We start from the raw sequence: 21,043 nt of genomic DNA on the forward strand, positions 1-21,043 counted from the left end.
TACTTGCCTACAGGTCACAATTTAAAAACGATCTTCACGAAACTTCACCAAATGGTAGAGTTCGTGGTTCGACAAAATCCTATATATTTTTGAGATCAAAAGGTCAAAGGTCACCATAGGCCAAAGGTCAACCACTTTTTTTTGAATTTCTAAAATCCTCAATTTTCATCCAATTGACTTGAAATCTGAAGAGGATTTAGAAGATATCAGCTAACTTAATTCAACCACCAACTATTTTGAGATCAGCATAGGCCAAAAGGTCAACATGGGCTAAAGGTCAACCACTTTTTTCAAGATTCTAAAATCCTCAATTTTCATCCAATTGACTTGAAATTTGAAAAGGATTTACATATCGGCTAACTGAATTCAACCACCAACTATTTTTGAGATCTACATAGGCCAAAGGTCAACAACATTTTCAAATTTCTAAAATCCTCAATTTTAATCCGATTGACTTGAACTTTGAATGGGATTTACATGTCAGCAAACTGCATTCAACCACCAACTATTTTTGAGATCACCATATGCCAAAAGAGCAACATAGGCCAAAGGTCAACAACAATTTAAAATTTCTAAAATCCACAATTTTCATCCGATTGACTTGAAATGTGTATAGTATTTACATGTCGGCGAACTGAATTCAACCACCAACTATTTTTGAGATCAGCGTAGGCCAAACGGTCAACATAGGTCAAAGGTCAACCACTTTTTTGAAATTTCTAAAATCCTCAATTTTGATCCGATTTTTTTTTTTTTTTTTTTTTTTTGTATACAAGATCGAGGCTCGTGAAAGAGCGAAAAATCGCGAAAAAAGCGATTGACTTGAAATCTGAATAGGATTTGCATAACAGCTTATTGAAACCAACCAGCAACTATTTTTTAGGTCAACATAGGCCAAAAACTCAACATAGGCCAAAAGGTCAACATAGGCCAAAGGTCAAACAGTTTTTGGAATTTCTCTAAAATCCTCAATTTTCATCTGATTGACTTCAAATTTGAAAAGGATTTACATATTGGCTAACTGAATTCAACCACCAACTATTTTTGAGATCAGCTTCAGCCAAAAGGTCAACATAAGCCAAAGGTCAACCACTTTTTTTCCAATTTCAAAAATCCTCAATTGTCATCCAATTGACTTGGAATTTGAATGGGATTTTCGTATCGGCTAAATGAATTCAACCATAAACTATTTTTGAGGTCAACATAGGCCAAAAGGTCAACATAGGGCAATTGTCAACAACCATTTCAAATTTCTAAAATCCTCAATTTTCATCCGATTGACTTGAAAACTGACTATGATTTGCATATCAGCTTACTGAAACCAACCACTAACTATTTTTGAGATCAACATAGGCCAAATGTCAACCACTTTTCATCAAATTTCTAAAATCTTCAATTTTCATCCGATTGGCTTGAAATTTGAATAGGATTTTCATCTCAGGCAACTGAATTCAACCACCAACTCTTTTTGAGATCAGCATAGGAGAAAAGGTCAACATAGGCCAAAAGGTCAACATAGGCCAAATTTCTAAAATTGTCAATTTTCATCCGATTAACTTAAACTTTGAAGACGATTTGCATGTCAGGTCACTGAATTCAATCACTAATTATTTTTCAGGTCAAAAGGATGCTCTACCGAGTGCCATTCTACTTTGTTCTGTTTTGCCAAGTGTCGCTCTGTGAGTGATTTTTCATTTGTATGTTTATTTGTGACCAAATATTTTTGTGACCAAATGTGACCAAATACCAAAATGTGACCAAATGTGTATATCTTCCTCTTCTTCAAATTAAATTAACCCACAAAACACAGTCCGTGAACTCTTAATTACGTAATGTTGGAATATACATTTTTACCCTTTAGACTGCTGAGACCCTTTAGACTGTTGACCCCACAGACCTTTGAAGACCATTTAAGTCCACCAAGATCCTTGAGACCATCAAGACCCCTAAAGACCCAAAATACCATGAAAACCCAAAAGACCCTTAAATACACGGAATACCCAAAATACCCTTAAAGATCCAAAGGACCCAAAACACCCAAAATACCAAAAAGACCCGAAGACCCAAAATACCCAAAAGATCCTGAAAGACCCAGAAGAACCAAAAGACCCTTAAGACCAAAAAGCCCCTGAAAACCCAAAGGACCCTGAACACCCGAAAGACTCCGAAGACGCCAAAGACCCCAAATACCCCAAAGACCCTGAAGACACCGAAGACCCAAAACACTCCAAAGACCCAAAGTACCCTAAAAGGCCCAGAGGATTCAAAACACCCTGAAGACCCAAATGGCCCCAAAGACCCAAACAACCTTGAACCCTGAAGATCCAAAACACCCTGAAGACACAAAAGACCACGAAGACCCAAAATACCCCAAAGACCTAAAACAACCTGAAGACCCAAAACATCCTGAAGACCCAAAACATCCTGAAGACCCAAAACATCATGAAGACCCAAAACACCCTCATGACCCCAGATACCCTTAAAGACCCCGAAGACCCCAAAGACCCTAAAATACCCCAAATAACCAAAATACCCCAAACACCCTTAAAGACCCAGAGGAACCAAATGACCCTTAAGACCCAAAAGCCCCTGAAGACTCGAAGACCCAAAACACTCCAAAGACCCAAAGTACCCTAAAAGGCCCAGAGGATCCAAAACACCCTGAAGACGCAAATGGCCCCGAAGACCCAAACAACCCTGAACCCTGAAGATCCAAAACACCCTGAAGACACAAAAGACCATGAAGACACAAAATACCCCAAAGACCTAAAACACCCTGAAGACCCAAAACATCCTGAAGACCCAAAACATCCTGAAGACCCAAAACATCCTGAAGACCCAAAACACCCTCCTGACCGCAGATACCCTTAAAGACCCGAAGACCCCAAAGACCCTAAAATACCCCAAATAACCAAAATATCCCAAACACCCTTAAAGACCCAGAGGAACCAAATGACCCTTAAGACCCAAAAGCCCCTGAAGACTCGAAGACCCAAAACACTCCAAAGACCCAAAGTACCCTAAAAGGCCCAGAGGATCCAAAACACCCTGAAGACCCAAATGGCCCCGAAGACCCAAACAACCCTGAACCCTGAAGATCCAAAACACCCTGAAGACACAAAAGACCATAAAGACACAAAATACCCCAAAGACCTAAAACACCCTGAAGACCCAAAACATCCTGAAGACCCAAAACATCCTGAAGACCCCAAACACCCTCCTGACGGCAGATACCCTTAAAGACCCCGAAGACCCCAAAGACCCTAAAATACCCCAAATAACCAAAATACCCCAAACACCCTTAAAGACCCAGAGGAACCAAATGACCCTTAAGACCCAAAAGCCCCTGAAGACTCGAAGACCCAAAATACCCAAAAGACCCCGAAGACCCAAAACACCCCAAAGACCCAAAATACCCTTAAAGGCCCAGAGGATCCAAAAGACCATGAAGACCCAAATGGCCCCAAAAACCCAAAGATCCTGAAGACCCAAAACACCTTGAAGACCCAATACATCCCCAAAGACCCAAAAACACACTGAAGACCCAAAAGACTCTTAAATACACTGAAGACCCCAGAGACCCTTAACACCCAAAATGCCCCAAAGCCCAAACCTCAAGACCCTGAAAGACCCCAAAGACCCAAAATATCACAAATACCAAAAAGACCCTTAAAGACACAGAAGACCCAAAATACCACAAAGACCCTTAAAGAACCAAAATACCATGAAGACAAAAAATACGACGAAGATCCAAAAGACACTTAAAGACTATGAAAAACCAAAATACCCCAAAGACCCTTAAAGACCCAGAGGCACCAAAAGACCCAAAAGACCCTGAACACCCAAAACACATTGAAGACCCAAAATACCCTGAAGACCCCAAAGGACCCAAAGACCCAAAATACCCCAAAGACCCAAAAGACCCCAAAGACCCAAAACACCCAAAACACCCTGAAGACCCAAAATACACTTAAAGACCCAAAGGACCCAAAAGACCCCAAATACCCAAAATTCCCTGAAGACCCAAAACACCCAAAACACCCAAAATACCTAAAAGACCCTGAAGACCAAAAAGACCCCAAAGATCCTTGAAGACTCAGAGGAACCGAAATATCATCAAGACCCAAAAGCCCCTGAAGAACCAAAGGACCCTGAAGACCCAAAAGTCTCCGAAGACCCGAAAGACCCTGAATACCCCAAAGACCCAAAACAGCCCAAAGACCCAAAATACCCTTAAAGGCCCAGAGGGTCCAAAAGACTCTAATGACACAAATGCTCCGAAGACCCAAAAGACCCTGAAAACCAAAAAGACTCTGAAGACACAAAACACCCAGAAGACCCAAAACTCCTGCCGGTGCTCCTGCCTCACACCCAGCTCGGCTTCACGCCCTGGAAACCAAAGCTTTCAGAATCATTGGAATCTCCCGCGATGAAGCTATCTCCGAGGGCCTTCACTCACTCACCGCAGGCAGTTAGGTGGTCTTTCTGTCTTCTACCGACTCCTCTCCGGTCTTGCTCCCCCAGCTCTATCTGTGGTCTGTCCCCCAAATATTCCTACAGGTCGCTCAAGATCTGCCAGCAACCCTCTTATGGTTAAACTGCCGAAATCTAGGCTCTCTGCTCACCTTCACTCTTTCATTCCTCTTTTCTCCCACCTCTGGAACAAACTCCCACACTCCCTTCAATCCCACCCCTCTCTCCAGGTCTTTAAAACAGCTGTTCACCACCATCTCTTATCTTCCCCCATCCAAAACCTTGATCTTTTCTACCCCCGCTAATTCACCCCAGATCCACTTTTTTTGAAATTCCAACTTCTTTCCTGGAAGTCCTTGCAGTGTCCATGTGTTTTATACCTCTCCCACCCCCCTTTCCCATGCCCCCCTCCCAATGCCCTCTCCCTCCCACAGATCTCTCGATGTCCCTGCTCTCAAATGTTGTATTTGTGCCCTTCCCCCTCTCTCCCCATCTTGTCTATCGCTCCCCTTATTATATGTTTTATGTATCGGTTTGTCTTTCTGTGTGATTAATGTTAGCTCTTTCACGAGCCTCGATCTTGTATACAACACACACAAAAAAAAAAGACCCAGAGGAACCAAAAGACCATTAAGACCTAAAAGCCCCTGAAGACCAAGAAGACCCAACAGACCCTGAACACACCGAAGACCCAAACCACCCCAAAGACCCTAAATACCCTTATAGGCCCAGAGGATCCAAAAGACCCCGAAAACCCAAATGGCCCCAAAGACCCAAAATACCCAAAACACAATGAAGACCCAAAAGACCCTGAAGACCCAAAAGACACCGAATACCCAAAACACCCTGAAGACTCAAAACACCACAAAATCCAAAACATCCTAAAGACCCAAAACACCCTGAAGACCCAAATACCCTGAAATACACTGAAGACCCCGAAGACCCTTAAAGACCCAGAGGCACCAAAAGACCCAAAATATCCCGAAGGCCCAACCCACCATCACCACCATTAACCCCCACCCACCATTCCCGCCATCCCACACTCCCTGAGAAAGCAGACATGGTCAAAGATGCCTACCCCTCTGAAACGACACGTGGTGAGGCATGCGGAGCGCATGAGTCACGCTCATGTATGCAGTTCAGCATGTAAAAAGGCTGTGATGAATATTCCTTTAACACTCTCCCTATGCATGTCCTCATTTTATTGTTCCCCAATTCTTTCATTGTACACCGCACCTTTCCTATGCCATCTCCAGGCGCTGCATAACGTCATTGCCGGGCACCGAAGGGGGCTCGGCAATAACGCACGCTGAAAGGGAGTACTCAGTTTTCACTCTGGTTGTTTTCTTGTTTTTTTTCGTTTTCTTTCTTGTTTGTCCGTGCGATATCTCAGCCATCCTTTGAGCTAGGAAGCTGAAATTTCGGCACAATAGTGAGCAAGTACTTTGTCAAAAAACATATTTTTTGTTTTTTGATTAATCAATTAATTGAGGAGTTATTTAATTATTAGCGATGAATTAAGTACTTTTCCATTTCCTTTCCCTTCTGGCCATTATCTCAGGCACCTTTTGAGTTAGGAAGCTGATATTTGGACATGCCAATGACCAAGTGATTTGGCTGCAAAGGCTATTTTTGATTTATTGATTAATCAATTAATCAATTAATCTATTATTTATTTAATTATTCGATTAATGACTAATTTTTTTTTATTACAGATTCTGATGACATGGTGGTGGTTTATGTGTTCTATGAGCGAATTGATGAATTTTTTCATTTTTTAATGATTATGATTTATTTATTTGCATTATTAATTAATTTATATATTTTATTTCTCATTTGGGCAATATCTCAGGCACCTTTTGAGCTAGGAAGCTGATATTTGGACATGACAATGACCAATTGATTTGGCTGTAAAGGGTATTTTTGATTTATTGATTAATCAATTAATCGATTAATTATTTATTGATTAATCAATTAATTATTTAATTTTGTTATTAATGACCTATTTAATTAAATTTCTAAAAGTTACATCTTCGGATGAAGCATTAGTGGTTTAGTTGAGCTATTAGCCAATTGAGTAAGAAAATATTTTATGACAATCTTTTATTGATTTTAATCATGCAATTAATCAATCAAATATTGTGCACCTCTCCCTCCAAATACAGTCTCTATGAGATGCACGGCGGTATTGGCGGGTGAAGTTCTTTAAAAGTGGAATTCAAGTGGAAAATTAGCGAAATTCATCCAATAAAGATATCAAGCCACAGAGCTCACAAAATGTTGGTTGATGCTTTCATAGCTGGAACCAATATGGGGGAGTTCCGAACATGAGGTTTGAATCAACGTTCAACATTTTTTTTATACATAGTATCGATATATAATCAAAGCAGATCACCCAAGATGTAAAAAATGTGATCCTGTGTAAAAAGGAAATTTTCCAGATATAAATCTAGCAAATACTCTCTGTTCCCTCAGTGCCGAAAAAAAGGCCTGAATCAAAATGTCAGCTTAAGATCCCCACAATGGGAAAGTGAGCTGACAAATAAAAAGCCTTTTTTGTTTTTTTTCATGATAAGCACCCCGTTAATCATCTTCAAAAGGGGTGTTTTAATTTACCCAAATACACAGTTTTCATTCACGCACTCACTTGGAGGTCCCTTAATATGCATGCAAAGTTTTGGGTCGCTAGGTTTCATGGTTTTGAAGTTATGGAGGTCACACACACACTTATTATAATAGATAAACCTTTTACCATTACCAAAGATACCAACATACCACCTTAAATTTATTATTTTGTACACTTCACCAACCATCTCCACAAACAATGCACACTCAACTTTGAATTCCTTATTTATGAAATACATTTTTACGATCTCCACTACCAATAAACAACTTTGAACGAATACATATATGTATATTTATTTAGTTATTTATTTATTTCCAGACACTTTCCTTTCTCCACTGTCTACATATATGAATATATAACTTGTTGTTATAGTTGTTTGTTTGTTATAGCTGTTTTCCTTGGCCGACTTGGCCATTTCTATTGCAAAGTCCTGAAGTACATCAGTGGTTTATCGACCTGAAGTACATGAGAGGTTTCTTTCTTTTTCAAGACACTTCAAATTGTTGTATTTGCTATGCTCAATTTTTGTGCGATGGTTCTAATTTAATTATTTGGTTATTTCAGCTTCCAAATTGCTTGCTTTTCTTTCACAGACAGTTCTCTGGTCTTCATGTTGGTTTATTCCTGCTGACTCCAAAGGCAGAATCCCAAGGCAAAATCAAAGGCAAAAACCAAGATGAGACATTCACAGCTCTTTTATGTGTGAACAATCAATGCAAAAAGAAACACCTCTCAATCATTTGTTCGAATACTTATCTTACCTAAAATGGGTGGACTGAACGTAAAAAGTGCTATTGTTCTACAATGGTCAAACACGTATACACTACATGACCAAAAGTATGCGGACACCCCTTCTAATTACTGGATTCTGCTATATCAGCCACACTCATTGCTGACAGGTATATATAATCAAGTACACAGCCATGCAGTCTCCATAGACAAACATTAGCAGTAGAATGGGCCATACTGAAGAGCTCAGTGAATTTCAACGTGGCACCGTCAAAGGATGCCACCTTTCCATTAAGTCATTCGTCAAATTTCTGCCCTGCTAGAGCTGCCCCGGTCAACGATAAGTGCTGTTATTGTGAATTGGAAACGTCTAGGAACAACAACAACTTAGCCGCGAAGTGGTAGGCAACACAAGCTCACAGAACGGGACAGCCGAGTGCTGAAGCACGTAGCGCGTAAAAATCGTCTGTCCTCAGTTGCAGCACTCAATACCGCATTCCAAACTGCCTTTGGAAGCAATGTCAGTACAACAACTGTTTGTCAGGAGCTTCATGAAATGGGTTTCCATGGGTGAGCAGCTGCACACAAGCCAAAGATCACCATGCGCAATGCCAAGCGTCGGCTGGAATGGTGTAAACCTCACCGCCATTGGACTCTGGAGCAGTGGAAACACGTTCTCTGGACAGATGAATCATGCTTCACCATCTAGCAGTCCGACAGACGAATCTGGGTTTGGTGGATGCCAGGAGAAAGCTACCTGCCCAAATGCATAGTGCCAACTGTAAAGTTTGGTGGAGGAGGAATAATGGTCTGGGGCTGTTTTTCATGGTTCGGGCTAGGCCCCTTAGTTCCAGTCAAGGGAAATATTAAAGCTACAGCATACAATGACATTCTAGACGATTGTGTGCTTCCAACTTTGTGGGTTGGTGTCAGGAAGGGCATCCGGCCATAAAAACATTGCCTCAAACGGGAACCATGATTGTCATGGGGCCCGCAAGGCTAACCCTCGCTATAGCGGGGAAAATGGCCTTAAAACGATCATTCATTCATTTTCATTCAACTTTGTGGTAACAGTTTGGGGAAGGCCCTTTCCTGTTTCAGCAAGACAATGGCTCCATGCACAAAGCAAGGCACAAACAGAAATGGTTTTGTCGAGATCGGTGTGGAAGAACTTGACTGGTCTGCTCAGAGCCCTGACCTCAACCCCATCGAACACCTTTGTGATGAATTGGAACACCGAATGTGAGCCAGGCCTAATCGCTCAACATCAGTGCCTGACCTCACAAATGCTCTTGTGGCTGAATGGAAGCAAATCCCTACAGCAATGTTCCAACATCTGGTGGAAAGCCTTCCCAGAAGAGTGGAGGCTGTTATAGCAGCAAAGGGGGACCAACTCCATATTGATGCCTATTATTTTGGAATGAGATGTGTGATGTTCGGGTGTCCGCATACTTTTGGTCATGTAGTGTATATATTGCAAATGGTGGGAGTGCAGATGGTGCAACATGAGGTGCTGAGATCGAGAGAGAGAAGAGTGGAGAAGGAGATCGATGGGGGAGAGGTGTTGTTTGTCAAAGAGGGCCAAGTGGTCAGAGGTGGAAAGAGGAGGAGGTGGAAAGCAAGAGGGCTGTCACATGTTTGTGATTGGCAGGTGGTGGCAGACCTAAAGCCACAATTGGTAGTCCCAGAAGAGATCTGTGTGACAAGATTGTGGCTTCACATTGTCATCTTGTCAGGTGCAACAACACAAGTCATCTTCGGGGAATTGTCTGTACCTTGGGAAGAGAACATGGAGGAGGTGCACGAGAGGAAGAGAGGAAAGTACAGTGAGCTGGAGGCAGAGTGTCGGGATAAGGGTTGGCGAGTTTCTTGTCAGCCATTTGAGGTGGGGTGTAGAGGGTATATTGGCAATTCCTTTTCTGCATTTCTTGCTCGGATTGGAGTGTGTGTTGCAGAAAGACGGAGGATGTGTGAAAGCGTGGCCCAGGTTGCCTTGAAAGGCTCACTTTGGATTTTGAGGAAGTTTATGGATGCACGTGGAACGGCGGAGGTTGAGGTTGTAGTTCATTTCAGCCTAAAGCGGCAGGGACTGAGCATGGAAGAGAAATGGAGATGTGTGTGTGTGTGTGTGTGTGTGTGTGTGTGTGTGTGTGTGTGTGTGTGTGTGTGTGTGTGTGTGTTGCAGGATTGGGTGTGGTTTTGCATGAAGGTGTTTTTGTTTGAGTGGTGAATGCTGTAAGGGTAGGTGGTCGGTTGGTTAGGTGTGATTTTTTTTGGTGTGTGAGTGAGTGGGTGAGGGGCTATGGATTCTGGGAATGGAGGTGGTTGTGTTGTTGTATTCTTTGTTCTCACTGGCTGGGGGTGGGGGTATGTACGCATCCAGGTGTAGTTGCTGCATGTGGATGTGTATGTGCCCCTGGCGGCCCACCTTATGTGCCCCTGCATCTGAAATCTAAATTTCTTGAGGAAAAAGCAATAATAACAAATTTGACTTCACTGTTCCAATACTTATGGAGGGCACTGTATATTCACCTGGTTGTTTAGTTTGTGATTTGCATGTAAAATCTACACATCTCATTTTAAGGTGTGGTGGGGGTGTGTCCTCGATGAGTATTTTCATCCTTGTTCATTTTATTTTCCCTCATTGTACCTTATTATTTATCATTACCTTTAAATGATAACATCGGCATCGTTCAGGAGAAACAGAGTGATATTGAGAAAAGAGAGCAATGAAAATAATGACGTCACAACCATCATTTCTCCATCTTTGTGACTTTAGACAGGGAAAACAACTTCAAAAGATGATGTGGAATTTCCACAAGTGTTTGTTAAAGAACCAAGTGGAAGGTGAGAGAGAGTTTGTGATGGACTTGAAAACTGGAATAAGATCGAATAGTCACTGCAAGTAAATGACGTCATGCATTCTTCCGAAATGACAAAACAAAACTGATATACCTGCTTTGCCTCCTGGTTGGTTGTCTGATCGTTGTCCAGATTGAACGCATCGTCCTCACGAGAGGTAAGGGATGTATGGTTCTGTTGCTGGATCGTGAAATAAATAACAAATTATGTTTTGTTTTAATTTGAAATGTTGATAACCATGTTTGTTGCATCATAAAGGAGAAGATACATTTATAAATAATTATGACCACATTATTTAAATATTTTTTTCCAGAGTCTTTTTGAAAAGATCTCTTTTCCAAGTGGAAATAATCCACAAAGTTGGGAATGTCAAACTCGGTGGTGTAATGGAGCGTCGGCTCTGAGTCTGGGAGGTGGGAAGTTCAAACCCCATCCGGGTCATACAAAGAGTTTGTAATTGGTACGAGCTGCTTCCTTTCTTGGCGCTCAGCATTTAAAAGGATAGAGCATGGACAACCCTGGGAAGGCAATGGCAAACCACCCAGTATAACCTACACCAATAATCTGTCCCGGCATCACCCATGCTCTGTAAAACGTATGGGACACAAATCAAAAAAGTGGGAAATCTTACATTGGTGTAAATCCGTGTAAAGATTGATTAACATCTGATTCCTCACACTAGAAAGTTCATACTTGGTTGGGGAAACGATTGGAGTGTGTGAGGGTGTGGGAGAGTGTGTGAGGGTGTGTGAGGGTGTGAGGGTGTGAGTGTGTGAGGGTGTGGGAGGGTGTGTGAGGGTGTGGGACAGGGTTGTTAAACCATGTAAGTGGCAATGGCGGTTTTTCTGGTTTTCCTTGTTTGTGTTTCTGTTTTTTTAATTTATTTTTCCATTTGGTTCCTGAGGCTGATTTATAACTCACTGTTTATGCCAAATGTCTCCTTCACTCAACTTGTACGTGAGGATCACACAAGGCCCAACACAAGGAATTTCAACACAGGAGGAGACCACGAGGCCCATCAAGCCTGCACAATCGTGCAAATATCCTTGTACCACTCGACCTATCTACCACTTAGAGTCATTGCCTCAGTAGTCGTTCATTTGGTTGTTGTGGACAACAATGCAGAAGCAACAGACGTCACGATCTATTCCCAACCTGGGGGAATGCCACTTGTTTTCCAGCTCTCTGCGTTTTTGTTTCTCACACTTAATTTAGTGAAAATACCAAGGAGTGTGAAAACGAATCTTCACAGATTGTGACGTGGCAGGTACATGGACATTCAACAAGGTGCAAGAACAGAGCTGTGGCGGTATTTGCCTGTTATTATGTTTAACATTTGCCATATACTTTTCATATCTCCCATATAAACCACAATGTCAGTTTGTGTGTTTGTACAGATGTCTGTCCCCCTTCATCAGGGAAGGTTTTAAAGGCCAATCTTTTAACACGAATGTGTGTTCACTGGGGTCTATTTTTGAGGAAAAAACAAACTCAAAAAGCATTTTCCAGAAAAGATTAATTATGTCTCTTCTACAAGAATTGTAGACGGTGGCTTCAAAATGAGACTCAAGGGCGGTGTACAAAAGTGTTATTTTAAACAATGAATACAAGGCGTGCAGAGTAAAACGAATGTTCATTTACGTCCGTATGATGTTTAATACGTAAAAAGATGCAAGTACACCTGACACTAGGCCGAGGCTTCAGACTTTGGCACGCTCATGAAGCTGCACCACTGAATAAACTGTTCCAACCCATCATTTTTGATGGGCTTTTATACTCGAACATAATAAATGCCTTCTGCTTTTCATTGATAGCATTCATTCCCTCTCTGCTCTCCCACCCTGTTCTCTCTGCCTCTGGATTATATTTAACACCATCCATATTTGCTCCTTCCTCCTCCTTTTTATTTTTTATATTCATGGTCAAGGCTCATGGAAGAGCAAGAACACTGAACGGATCATGATGCAACAGAACAAGAAGAACATCAGAAAGAGGGGGGATACACAAACTGCAGGGCTGAAGGGGAAAATGGAAAGAGACTCGGACAAACACTGGGAGATGGGGAGGAAAGACTGAGTAGGGGAGTATGCATGCAGTGGACAAGATGGATAATAAAAGTCTTTTTGGTATTTGAAGCAAGCTGGGGGACTGGTATGCCATTGAAGAGACAGAAAAGGCAAAATTGAGAAGATTGAGGGGGGGGGGGTGGGGGGGGGCTTTTTTGTGAATTGGGATGAATTGAAATTGGGATGAAAAAGGATGAATTGATTAGATTTTAGTGAAAATCCAGATCTGGATCCAGATCTGAGAATGTTTTAAGTGATTCTTCACCACTGAGTGAAAGGGCCAAAATCCATATGTAGCATGGTATCGCAAAAAAATCAGGATGGATTTGGACAGGTTGAGTGTTTGTCAAAGACGCATCGAGACAATTTTGGTGAAAACCCAGATGTGGGTTTGAGAATTTTCTGAAGGATTCTTCACCATTGAGATATGTGGCCAAAATGACATATTGCGCACTGTAACATGATGTTTCTAAAAGATGAGGACAGATTATAACAAAACTTGGTGGAAGAATGGGGCAGGTGGCAATAAGAAGCCAATTAGATTTTGGTTCATGTTCAGATGTAGATCCGGCCTATCAATGGAATACAAAACACAAACCTTTCAGCCTGGCGGAGGTGTGCACTCCACCGAGAGCCGTTCTTGTTCCTCCACCACCGAAGGTGGAAGGAGATTGTTTTCACCCCTATCTGTCTGTCTGTCAATGAGCACGATATATCAAGAAGGAATGGACGGAATGAGACAAAACTTGCTGGACAGGTTGCGTGTGCGACAAGGTCGAATTGATGAGATTTTGATAAAGATCCGGATCTGATAAGTTTTTGAGTGATTCTTCACTGTTTAATGTTAAGGCCAAAAACCATGGATAGAATGATGCCTCAAAAAAGTTATGGATGCATGCATTCCAAGTAATGCTCGGGAAAAGTTCATATACAGTGAAGGGGTACCAGTTCCCTTGAATGTACCTCTCAAATTGCTTATTCTATGGAAATCAAGGGAGGCGAAATGTGCCCCTCCCGTTTTGTGGGATCGTTTCTCTGGATGCAACTTTAACATACAACAGCACAACAACAGGCATTTTAAGGCCATTTTCCCTGCTAGAGCGGGTGTTAGCCTTGCGGTCCCCAGGACATTGTTCTCCATTTTGCCCGATTTTCTGCATCTCCCCTTGTTAACCCCCTTGCCCGCATTTCTTCTTCGACCATCATTAGCCAAGTCTTTCTCGGTCTTCCCCGTCCTCTACTTCCTTCTACATTCATTTCCATCACTCTTCTCAACCAGTCACTTTCATCCTTCCTCAACACATCACCAAACCATATCAACCTGTTTCTCTTCAAAGCATCCATCACAGGCTCCATTCCCATCATCTTTCGCAATTCATCATTTGTCTTCCTCTCTCAACGATACTCCACACATCCACCGAACCATTCGCATTTCCACCCTTTCCAGCCTTCGTTGCTGCTCTATGTTCATTACCCATGTCTCGCTCCCATTAATCATAACACTTCTCACACATGCAGCATACACCTTTCCCTTCAGCTTCAACGACACTCCCCTCCTCATCAGCACGCCACTCAGTTCCCGAAACTTCTTCCATGCACATCTCACTCGAGCAACCGTTGCCGAGTCTGATCCACCTTCTCCATTCAGCATGTCTCCTAGGTAACAAAATGTTTTCACACCTTCCAGCTTCATGCCGTCTCCAAGATCCAACAACATTTCCTCCATCTGCAGCTCCCTCTGTGCACACCTTACATTTGAATGTAGCAGCCACACTGGTTAATGACCCTCTCAAGCCACTACTTTTTTGATGAACCCACTCAGCGCACATTGTACATTGAATGGAATTCACTCCGACACCCTTCCTGCCCACAGCACACGGCCATTTCCCAGTTCTTTCCACCTCACCACATGCTTTACCACTTGCCATCACCTTCGTCTTTACGATATTCACCTTCAGACATTTTGTCTCCATACATTCCTTCCACTTGTTCATCTTCTCCTTCAGTCCATCCATACTTTCTGCAATCAACACCAGATCATCTGCATACAACAACTCCCACGGTAAACCCTCCTTTACGGTCTGAGCCAGCACCTCCATCACAGCTACAAATAGTAGTGGACTTAGTACCGACCCCTGATGCATTCCCACCTTCACCTCAAACTCACAACTGTTCCCGTCCTTCGTCCTTACAGCTGTGCGCGCTCTTTTGTACATTGCCATCACTACTCTGATCAACCATTCCTCCACTCCTAACTTCCTCAATGCCCATGTCACTACTTCACGTGGAACCCTATCCAATGCTTTCTCCAGATCAACAAACCCAAGAAACAACTTCTTCCTCTTCTCCATGTACTTCTCCTGCAACTGCCTCACAATAAAAAGTGCGTCTGTCGTTCCTCTTCCTGGCATAAATCCAAACTGCATTTCGTCAATCTTCACTTTCTTCCTTATCCTCTTCTACAACACCTTTTCCAATACCTTCATTCTATGCTCCAATAACTTTATCGCTCGATACGAGCCACAGTCCAGAGGGTCACCTTTCCCCTTGTATAGAGGGACAAGGGTACCCAGTTCCCAATCCACTGGAATGCAGCCTTCTTTAACAACCAGATTGCAGATCTCTGTCATTCTCTTCACACCCCAATTTCCCGCTGCCTTCAACATATCTCCCACAACTCAACTTTAACATGGCGACTGAAAATTCGTTTCTTGGCTTAAACTGGATGAAATTGCCTGCAAATTGCAGAAATAAATGCTTTGCACGTTGAGGTAATATGTTGCAAGTTTCAGCAATGTCCGTTAAGCATTCTTGAGTTTTATTAAGAAAACCCCCAAATTCACGATGGTGTCCGTCCGTCCATCCGCCTGTCCGCCCAAAATGTGTTGTCGCTCATATCTCAAAGGCTATACATTGAAACGAGCTGAAACAAGGTCTGGCGAGTCGGGTGGATGAGGATGTCACTCAAAATGCAGGTCCTCGATTGTTGCAGCTGTGGTGCGGGCAGTATGGGGCCGAGCATTGTCATGCTGGAGCAAAACACCTGTAGTGAGTAGTCCAAGACGTTTTGATCTGATTGCTGGTTTCAGATCAGATTCAGATTTGTTTTCATTTCAGTTTCAGATTTCAGTTTCAGATTCAGTTTTCAGATTTGGCGGCTCCTTGGCAGAGTATCGTTGAGAGAGAGTAAGACAAATGATGGATTGCGAAAGATGATGGGAATAGAGCCTGTGATTGATGCTGTGAAGAGGAACAGGTTGAGATGGTTTGGTCATGTGTTGAGGAAGGATGAAAGTGACTGGTTGAGAAGAGTAATGGAAATGAATGTAGAAGGAAGTAGAGGACAGGGAAGACCGAGAAAGACTTGGCTAAAGATGGTGGAAGAAGAAATGCTGGCAAGGGGGTTAACAAGGGGAGATGCAGAAAATAGCGCAAAATGGAGATCATTGTCATGGGGACCGCAAGGCTAACCCCTGCTCTAGCAGGGAAAATGGCCTTACAATGCATGTTGTTGTTGTTGTTGTTTTGTTGCTGGTTTCAGATGATTTTTAAGGAGGTCCTAATATGACGCACTGGTGACTGTGGTCCCTCTGGGCATGTAATGCCCCACAAGTGGACGTCAGCTGTCCCAGAAGAGCGTCAGCATCACTTTTCCAGTGAATGGCTGTGTGCGGAATTTTTTGGGCTACGGTAAAGTAGAATGGCACCACTCTTTGCTTGCCCTCTACATTCCTGGCTGAAAGTAGTGGACCCAGCTTTCATCCCCAGTCACTATATGCTGTAAGAAAGCATCGCCTTCTGTTTCATCACGTCGCAGAAGTTCTTCACATGCCTCCACTCGCCGTTTTTTCAGTTCGGGTGTGAGTTGTCTGGACACCCATCTTGCAGACACTTTGCTGAACCCCAGCACGTTGTGAATGATATGGTATGCTGAACCATGGCTAATGTTCAATTTGGAGACCACGTCATCCAGCGTAATGCCATGGTTTTCCTTTAGCATGCGCTCAACTCCTGCAACCATTTCTGGTGTGTTGGCTGTGTGAGGCTTACACGAGGGAGCAGCATCTGCCACACTGAACACTCCTCTTTCAAACTTCCTGTCCCAGTCGTACACCTGCTGCAGCAATAAACATGCATCACCATATTGCATTATCATTCTGCGATAGATTTCACTGGGATTCATACCCTCACTTACCAAGAAACGGATGACAGAACGTTTCTCCTCCCTGGTGCATGCTTCTAAGGGAGCCGCAATCTTGGTTTGTTAGGGTTGGCTCAACTGAGGTCATACGCTCAATGTTGCCAGATCTAAAACAGGCAAAACTTGACTCTTACCCATAGATATAACATTGGGTAGGTGGGGGTAATATGGACCCCCGAAGCCAAAGTCCCGATAGAGGCTATACAAATAGACAAGGAAAATTTCCAAATAATGGTATATTTATACAACCAGACAGCCTACATCCCCATGCAGTTTGGGTTGAATAAAATCAAAGACATATGATTGAGGGGACAAATAAAAATATGCCATCAGTGTCCATATTCCAAACAACGTGGGGAATATGGACCCCCCATTGGGGTAATATGGACCGCGGGTCCATGTCACCTCAATGTGGTAAGTCCAGTTTCTTTTCGACAAATGTTCCCTGGGACAAATGTTACTTTTCGATTTTTCAGTGAACAACAACCTTAGCGACACTCGTCACAGACGAAATCACCTATACCCTCATAGTCAGTTTCGTTTTCGTGGGCCCATTGCTTGCATTCACTGCATTGGATCCAAGAAAATTCAGGTGGATCCACAAATAACTCATTGCAATATATGCGGTAGAAATTACTCATGCAGTTTTCAGGTCCTTTTCTGTGTCGCTTAGTAGACTTGGTAACCTGCTTTCGAATGGGAGGACCGCGCTTTGTTCGTGGTCTGTTGCCTTTTTTCGCTTTCAAATTAGTTGGGGATAAAGGATTCTGCTTCTCGCGTGTTGGCCCTTTCTTCAGTGCCCTTTTCTCTTGTTCTTGATGTTCCACGATCAAACGTCTTTTATAAGGAGAGGATGTGATGATTACGCTTTTTCGGGGCGAGTTAAATCTCCGACAGTGCATAGTCACTGTCGGATTTTTATCCAGAATCAAGTGTACATGTTATCGGCTGTTAACAAATAGCTGATACTTGACGGCTACTTGGACCATGCCTAGTTTTGCTTAGTCACATATTTCGGTGCAGAAAAATGTATTTGATTCAAATTTTGACAGTGAATATGCTGTTTTGTGGACTTATTCTATTAGCTTTCTGTGTGGGGAATATGGACATCGACCACGGGGAATATGGACATGGGCCCATATTAGACACCACCAAAGGGTCCATATTCCCCACACCATGCCTCTCGATCATGTCAGCATGCCCAGTACATATGCGCTGGGATGGAGTTTTCTACACACAGTGGTGCTGTAGACAGCTCTCATGTGTACTCAGCCAGGGACACCACTCATCAATCAAGCTAGTGACTGCATGTACATACACAGTACTGCATGCTTATGAATTGTAAAATTTGAGATGAAAACTTTTGGAAGTTTGCACTTACCGTCATTAAAGAGTTTGAATCAACTGCAGTTGTTCACTTGCTGGTCGGCCATACTTGTTTATCCCGTGATATGGAGACGAGGCTTGATGCAGTGCATCATGGGAAATTCAGTGGGGTCCATATTCCCCCGGGGTCCATATTACCCCCACCCACTGTATGTAGTCTTCAACTAGACACATAACATCCTCGAATTTATGTCGCCATTTTAAGGTTACTTGTTGACTGGCCCTCGTATTTTGTGTTGCTGTTGCTTTTGTAATGAGAAGCGGCTTGGGAAAAACGCCATGATAAAGTTATCTTAACACGGGTATACACCTCAACATGCAACCCCCTTGGTGGGGAAAACACCCTTGGGGTGTGGGGGAAGTTAAATTTCTCCAACCTCCATCGTGTGACTTACTTGTCTTCCTGTCAAGTTCGGTTGCGATTGGATAAGTAACGTATTTGTGTATTTGTAGAACTAGTGCACCCACTCACTCCGGGAGTGGCAGGAAGGGTCATTCCTCTTTGGGGTATATAGATTGCAGTCAATCTATGGTCCTGTCTCAAGAACGTTGGGTGTGTGTTCATTTACCAATTTTATTGTGGAGAGATTGCCATTTGGTCGAAGCATTTGAGCAGGCACTCCATTCAAAACCGTTAAGAAATGGCGGCTTGGCAAGCGCAAGCTAGTTGCTTGGAAAATTAGCACAACCCATGCTTCCTCCCTTTGTTTCGTGTGAAACAGCAGGAGCGAGTTTCAAAAGTTTGCTCCTAAAAATGGCACATTAGCGGCAAGAAGGGTCATGTTATTAACCCAACCCCTATGGGGTATATAGAGTACAGTATATCTTAGCTCAGTTCTGAAAGTAAAAAACCTACCTCATGGATGTTGGGATTCCTCCAAATTTCTTTATTTAGTGTTATAAACAGCATAAGCAACTGTTTGAAAAGCTAATCATAGGCCCACGTGTTTGTGGTTTATAATATTTTTACTTCTCTTGGAGGCCGTTGGGCCGTTGTTCGCATGGAAATGCCATGATAAGCTATTTATAAACATTGACTCGACGTTTGTTCAAGGAGGAAAAACACCTTGAGGAGGTGGGATATTATTGGTATTAATATTGTTTTGTAATAACATTATTATTATGCTATTGTCGTTAGTTTTTTTAATTCGAAGCGGTCTTGGAAAAACGCCACGATAAAGCTAACTTACCATGGATATACACCTCAACATGCAACCCCATTGACAGCAATGGTGGGGAAAACCTGCTCGGGGGAGAAAACCCCCCTGCAGAGGGGGACAAATGAATGCACTAAAACCTTCATTGTGTAACCCTTAGTCATCCTGTCAAGTTTGGTTGAGATTGGATAAGTAATGACGGAATATATTGCGGTCAAACATTCATCAGTCAGACAGACAGACAGACAGACACAAAATGCCATATTTTAGTATGATGATGGGGAAGATGATACACTTTTACTATCTCCATTATCAACATACAACTTGAATTATTTATGTAATAAATACACTTTTACCATCTCCACTACCAACACACAACTTTGAATTACTTATTTACAAAATACACTTTTACCATCTCCACTTCAAACACACAACTTTGAATTACTTATTTACTAAATACACTTTTACCATCTCCACTTCCAACACACAACTTTGAATTACTTATTTACTAAATACACTTTTACCATCTCCACTACCAACATACAACTTTGAATTACTTATTTATTAAATACACTTTTACCATCTCCACTACCAACACACAACTTTGAATTACTTATTTACTGAATACACTTTTACCATCTCCACTTCCAACACACAACTTTGAATTACTTATTTATTAAATACACTTTTACCATCTCCACTACCAACACACAACTTTGAATTACTTATTTACTGAATACACTTTTACCATCTCCACTACCAACACACAACTTTGAATTACTTATTTATTAAATACACTTTTACCATCTCCACTACCAACACACAACTTTGAATTACTTATTTACTGAATACACTTTTACCATCTCCACTACCAACACACAACTTTGAATTACTTATTTACTGAATACACTTTTGCCATCTCTTTGACCAAAGCACAACTTTGAATTACTTATTTACTGAATACACTTTTACCATCTCCATGACCAGCACACAACTTTTAATTACTTATTTACTGAATACACTTTTACCATCTCCATGACCAGCACACAACTTTGAATTACTTATTTACGAAATGCAGTTTCACCATCTCCATGACCAACACACAACTTTGAATTACTTATTTACGAAATACACTTTAACCATATCCACTGCTAACACAAAACTTTAAACTGCTGTATATATTTATTTATATCCCCAATCCTATCTCCACTGTGTACTTATACATTAATTTCGTTGTTTAGGTGGTTACCTGTAAAACGTGATTTACCTGTAAAATCATCACGTCCCATTTTAAGGTGTGGTTGGGCGTGTGTTCTCTGAGGATTTGCATTCTTGCTCATTTTATTTTCCCTCTAGTAGGGGAGCTCCCAATAGAGTTCGTGACCATTTTCCCGTGATCAAGGTTTGAAGGTTGATTTTGAAAGATAAAAATATATATAAAAAGATAAGCTTGGGTATCTTTTTTTAAAATGCGGGCTAACTCGGCCAGAGGACAAAATCCAAGATGTCCGCCAAAACCGCGAAATCGGGCATATTTCCGCCT

At 42.2% G+C, this 21,043-nt stretch overlaps 1 protein-coding gene across 2 annotated transcripts in view; it reads left to right on the top strand.

Annotated features, from left to right (window-relative positions):
• The first annotated feature begins 10,798 nt into the window (after positions 1-10,798).
• Positions 10,799-21,043, top strand: part of LOC137415314 (tripartite motif-containing protein 14-like) — a 46,737-nt gene continuing 36,492 nt past the window's right edge. The window contains exon 1 of one of the 2 annotated variants that reach the window (XM_078770131.1): positions 10,799-10,847. The gene's annotated coding sequence lies outside the window, so the exon portion shown is untranslated. The remainder of the gene's footprint in view (positions 10,848-21,043) is intronic. The other variant, XM_078770129.1, reaches the window with a different exon arrangement.

This window comes from Myxine glutinosa, chromosome 1 (assembly GCF_964187855.1).
Source record: "Myxine glutinosa chromosome 1, kmMyxGlut1.1, whole genome shotgun sequence".
NCBI classification, from domain to species: domain Eukaryota; kingdom Metazoa; phylum Chordata; class Myxini; order Myxiniformes; family Myxinidae; genus Myxine; species Myxine glutinosa.